This window comes from Varroa jacobsoni, unplaced genomic scaffold, assembly GCF_002532875.2.
Source record: "Varroa jacobsoni isolate VJ856 unplaced genomic scaffold, vjacob_1.0 scaffold_405, whole genome shotgun sequence".
Classification (NCBI taxonomy): Eukaryota; Metazoa; Arthropoda; class Arachnida; order Mesostigmata; family Varroidae; genus Varroa; species Varroa jacobsoni.
The window spans coordinates 141,636-146,961 of record NW_019213307.1 but is presented as its reverse complement, the minus strand read 5'-3'; the positions used below and the strand labels follow the sequence as shown (position 1 = coordinate 146,961).

General features: G+C 43.3%; 1 protein-coding gene and 1 long non-coding RNA gene across 4 annotated transcripts in view; one reads left to right on the top strand and one right to left on the bottom strand.

The window, feature by feature from the left end:
* Positions 1-4,875, bottom strand: part of Shaw (potassium voltage-gated channel shaker cognate w) — a 56,497-nt gene extending 51,622 nt beyond the window's left edge. For 2 of the 3 annotated variants that reach the window (XM_022832697.2, XM_022832702.2), the window contains exons 1-2: positions 3,427-4,875; positions 2,802-2,957 (exon numbers count right to left, since the gene is read on the bottom strand). The gene's annotated coding sequence lies outside the window, so the exon portion shown is untranslated. The remainder of the gene's footprint in view (positions 1-2,801; positions 2,958-3,426) is intronic. The other variant, XM_022832699.2, reaches the window with a different exon arrangement.
* Positions 1-4,944, top strand: part of LOC147753535 (uncharacterized) — an 11,945-nt gene extending 7,001 nt beyond the window's left edge. Inside the window, exons 2-3 of the long non-coding RNA XR_015310927.1 lie at positions 1,823-2,029; positions 4,875-4,944. This is a non-coding gene — a long non-coding RNA (uncharacterized LOC147753535). The remainder of the gene's footprint in view (positions 1-1,822; positions 2,030-4,874) is intronic.
* Positions 4,945-5,326: the final 382 nt, after the last annotated feature.

Below are 5,326 nucleotides of genomic sequence, written 5' to 3'. Positions count from 1 at the left end.
AATTATTTGTTGTCAAACCTTAGTTAATTTTATTCAAAAAAAAAAAAAAAAAACTCATGAATTGTTAACAGAGAATTTCTAGCATAAAACTTTTTTACAACGCAAAATAACCTCATCAGTTTTAGGTTTAGCCATAAAACGTCGCGTACAGGGGTCCCCTAGCGCATCCCCTAACGCAATACATAACGCTATATTTTAAAAAGTAGGTTCATGTATTATTTGAATTACACTTTCAAGCGATAACGTAAGGAAACAAACCGATTTCAAAGTTACCTGCCGACAACGTAGTAGGTAAATTGTACGCAGAAAACATATATCCATCATTTAAAGGTAGAAAAGATATATATGTACACACATACTTTATTTAACAAAGTACACACTTAGGGTGCTCCGCTGTGCTTTGCTGATGAGAGAGTTTGCGTTCGTTTTGGACTATTACAGTGATCCCCTACTCATATAATAACAATTTTAGAACAATAGAATCTATTCAAGTATTGAGCCACAAAGTGTTTTGGTCTGTTAAGATCACAGATTTAAATTGAATTTATCTTAAATCATACAACTAAGAACCAGCTTTGTGCGATCAACAACTTAGCGCTCAGGATAGCAGTAACAGTAGAAGAACCGCGAACCCTCAAATGCGCCTGAAAGTATAAATCGGGCACGTGCCGTTTCAAAATCAGATTATATCTCTGACTAACACTATAGTTTAGTGCAGTGCAATGCTAACAGTGTAATAGTAACCTGTGTCAAAGAATATGTTCGTATCTGTCTGTGCACCATAAGCACACGTACGTAGTACACAAAGTACATAAACAAAGTAATACAGAATAAGGCTTTCTCGAATCGTTTAAACGACCACTACGAGCATAACAAAAATTACTGACATTAATACACTTTAACATCAGTAATAACAATAGCTAATTTGTTGCTAACATTGTTGTCAATGGCCTGATTGTCAATTTAAGTAGGCAGTATTTAAAGGAATATTTAGATATTATCATATATATCACTGCCATTTACGTAATGCATCTTTGAAACATAGCACAGGAACTAGAGAGTAAAATAAATGGGGGAGATACGATTAATTGTTCTCTTGGTGAACCGCAGTCAGATTTAATCGTACGGTATAGGGGCAATGGGGCGACCAAAGTGGGCTTACGTTTTTACAGCATGTAGAAGGACAGTTGCGTCCTCGTATACACCTAACCTGTGTCTCCTCATCTACTAGTACTACGCTTTCGATTCGAATCGATTCTTTCTATGTCACAGACAATAAATCTAATATATAGGCATTTATTCCGGCAGGTTAAGAACCTTGAAAGCCCATGTTTCCGCTTTTTATATGGCTTCAGAATTTTCGACCAGTAGAACTTAACAGTAAACTACCGTTGTGTCAAACAGGATCGAATATTGTCTTTTGCTTGGAAAGTCAACTTTATTTAATCGATAGATAAAAATAAAAAATAGATTTTTGGTAAAATAGAATTTTGATAAATTCAAGAAGTGGAAAGTTTTCAAAAAAAAAAATTAAACATAAAATTCCCTCCCCATATTTCTTTTACAATGTCTTATCCAGTAGAGAGAACCATCTACCGATTAGCATCGGCAAGCAATTGCTGGTAAGAATAGCCGGCAAAAATGCACATGTTACAACAGATGAGATCAGTGGTAGCCCGTTTGTTAAGTCATATAAAAATCATTTCACAAAATGTTCGTGAACTACTATAAGTATTTCCATCCGTGTGGTCTTTATCTGATTCTGCATTTGTGGTTACAATTGTATTACGTCGATTATTCTTTGCACTGCGTTTGTTTATAGGGGACGCGTTTAGGCTTTCTTGGACTTTACGGGAGGCCAGGAAGAGGGCCGTGACAGTTTGCTTGGGAGGATCGTTTAGGCAACAATCGTATTTGCTGTCGTTCGTCCGTACGTCAGTGCGTTGCTGGGTTCTGGTTTGACGTTTTCTACCGTTGCGCACTTATTACCGCTTTTCAAGACTGCTTATGCAGCCTTGGTCAGAGAACGGTGAGAAAAGCATTCACGAGCGCTTGCGAAAGCCCTAGAAAGCACTGTATTGCCTCGGGCAATACAGTGCAGCAAGCGCCGCCGACAATACTGAAACGTAGCACGAGACCACCCAGATCTTCTTCTCTTCACGAGACGCACCTCCGTCTCTCTCTATATCTTTCTCTGGGTTTCAGAGTTTCGTGCCCTCAACCCTCCATAGCCCATTTCCTTTTTTACCAAGTTGCCCCGTTCCTAGCTCCCGCAGAGAAGAAACCTAACGGTAGCGGCAGCAGCTTCTGCCTCCATTTTATAGGTAGCTAGTGGGGTGGTAGGAAATGGTCTTTCCTTTTCACTGTCCTTTGGACTGCCGGAACAGTTTTCCTCTTTTTTACCTTTTCTTCGTTCTCCTTTGCTCTAGCCAGTCCCTCCCCCCGCCCCGCCCCGCCCGACAGTGCGAAAAGCCATGGACGAAGAAGCAGCGCCAGCACAAAGGTAGCGACGACGGTGGCAGCAGCAGTAGCAGCAAACATCTACCTGGCCATAAAGAGGCAGCACCGAACCGGCGACCCTCTCGTGTCGCTGATACTGATACCAAACAAGCAAAAGCAAACGGCGTCGCCTACTATCTCTAATTCCACCACAAACCCAGCAAGCCGCAAACGGCCTGAGTGTCTTACTACTTCATACAGAAAACCAAGACACGGCAGTGAAAAGTAGGACAAGCGCTACCATCTCCACCTTAGAGCGAGCAGACCAGCACTAGAGTAACCGGCTTCATTGCCGGCATTACCTGTCAAGAGCATCGCATAGTCCCGCCGGGTTAGGTTGGTCTTCTTTCAACACCTGCACTACCCGCTCCCGCGTCAGTCTGCCTGCCTCTCAATCAAGTTGCTTTTCTCTTTCCTGTTGGTCGTTTTTGTCTCTTCCTTTGTCGTCCGTTTGCCACCTGAAGTAAAGGTTAGGTACTTTAAGTATCATCGCGCGGAACTACTTTGGCTTCTTACTCGTAGCAGCGTACCCCATTCTCACGGACCGCAATGGAAATTGAATTGTAATGTCGTGTTTATGGGGCTGTTCCTGATGCTGCATCTGCGACTCGTCGCGGACCTGCGTGATGCTAAAAAAAACCCTATCTGGAACCTCTTACGGAGTTAAATGCAGCACGACAGTGATGCAAATTGAGATGGTAGAAGTGCAAGTGAAATATCGGCCCGTTGGTTTGAACTACTAAACTTCTGGTTAAAGAAACCAGTGGTCGTCAAGTCAAGCTTCGCGATCGGCACATGGTAAAAAACTCAAGTGACTAAAATTTTAAAAAAATGTTGGTTGGAGTTCTTATCAACACATACAACCTTTCTGTTCGCGATACCCTTCACATTTACCGGCTTTAATATAACAGTAATACGCAAGCTCACCTCTTGAACTGCGTTCAGGCATCGGAGGACAAGAGCATCCTGGGCGCAGCTTGAAACGTTTGTGCGTGCACGGTCCGTCTGGCTGCCCCTGAGGGCGCAACTTTACAGACTTCTAACAGTAAAGCACAATAGAACATTCACTGCACATAACAACATACAATTCACTCACGTCACTCACTGCTCTATGCAGTGAACAAACAGGCACAAACGCATCGGAACACATACATACACACAGGCAAACAGACGTCTGCACAGGCTTACCGAACTCACGCCTGCACAACTGAAAGATTTTGCTTTTTAGTCGCCGGCGAGGTATCCGATTCCTATGAGCAACTGCTATTCCTTTGGGTTCACTAAGACAGTGATGACTGAGAGTGATGCGGACACTGCTGATACTGTGATGACATTTTACACGGGGAAAGAGTTTTCCACTTAGGCGAGACTCTGCTTGTTGTTGTTGTTGTTGTTGCTGTCATCATCGACTTTGACGGTGTCGCTGCTGTCGATAGGAACAGCAATGATTGTGATGATTGTGGTAATGATGATGATGATGATGATGGACACGGCAATGATGAATGCGGCGAACACTGCCCCCACAACAACAACAACAACAACAACAACAACAACAATGGTGGTGATGACGACGACGGGGGCGACGGCTGTGACGAGGAGAAGCAGTCCCTTGCATTTAATGTTACTGACGATGATCATAATGGTGACGATGGTGATAATGATGATGATGACGACGACGACGGCGAGGGCCGTCGACCCGACGTATGGCGGCGGAGGCGGCCGCCTGTTCGTGGCTGTCGTGTCCCGCCTCTCGTCAAGCAGAAGCTTGTTGGGACAGTTCGCCGTCGGTGGCCACAAGTAGCAGCAACACACATCCCCACCACAGCCCCCACAGCTCCACAACCTCACGCGCACCCCCACCCGCACCGTACCAGCACAACAACACGGAACGTAACAGCAATAGCAGTAGAAACAGCAACTAAGTATTTATCAATTTTACCTGAGTATATGCTTATCCGTATTCACGTCGGACGTTTTTGTTTTTATATTTCGACAATCATCTCTTTTTTTACTGCACAATTTCTATAATGATTTTTCTCTGTTGTCGATTAGTTTTTTTATCGTTCTTCTTCTTATTTTTCTCTATGTTTCGTGTTATTTCTCTATCTTGTGGCTTTGTAAAGTTGTTGTTGTTCTGTGATTTGTTGCTGTTGCCTTTTCTAATCCTTGCCAGGAGAAAGCTGGTGCCAGCAACACTATTAGGTCCCACGAGACTGTCACGGATGACGGCTATAAGCACTAGACCAGCGAATTTGTATTTTTGTGCGATATTGATGCGATCGACATGGCTATCATGATCGTTGTTAATTAAGTATTGCTGTTTTTTTCATTGTGTTTTGGTTCGTTCTTTTTGCTTTTTAATTGCCGCTACGAAGACTACTCACTTGTCATATTGCGCCTCTGCTATACGGTACCGTGATTTCAACTCAACAATTTCAGGCTCTGGACAGCAGAAACTACAAGAATGACGACGACAACGACGACGACGACGCCACAGCTGCACGATCGGATTACCACCTCTGCGTGCAGCTCAGAAATTGTAGCAAAAACGGTTGAAATCGTAGTAGTGCTAATAATGGTCCTGTTAAAAATATCTAGTCCACAATTGACTTTTCTATGCAAATATCTCTACGACTAATAATGCTGATGATAAAAATTTTAGTTTTACTGCCATCGCTACTGCTTCGTTTAACAACACTGAAGATTTCCGCCCACTTGTTGTCTTCCCTCTCTCGGTGTCGAGCCAAACGTGAAGAACTTAAATCAGTGCTTGTCGTGGCGGAACAAACAATCGCCGCTTAGTCTTTTGGTTCCTTGCTTGCTTTGT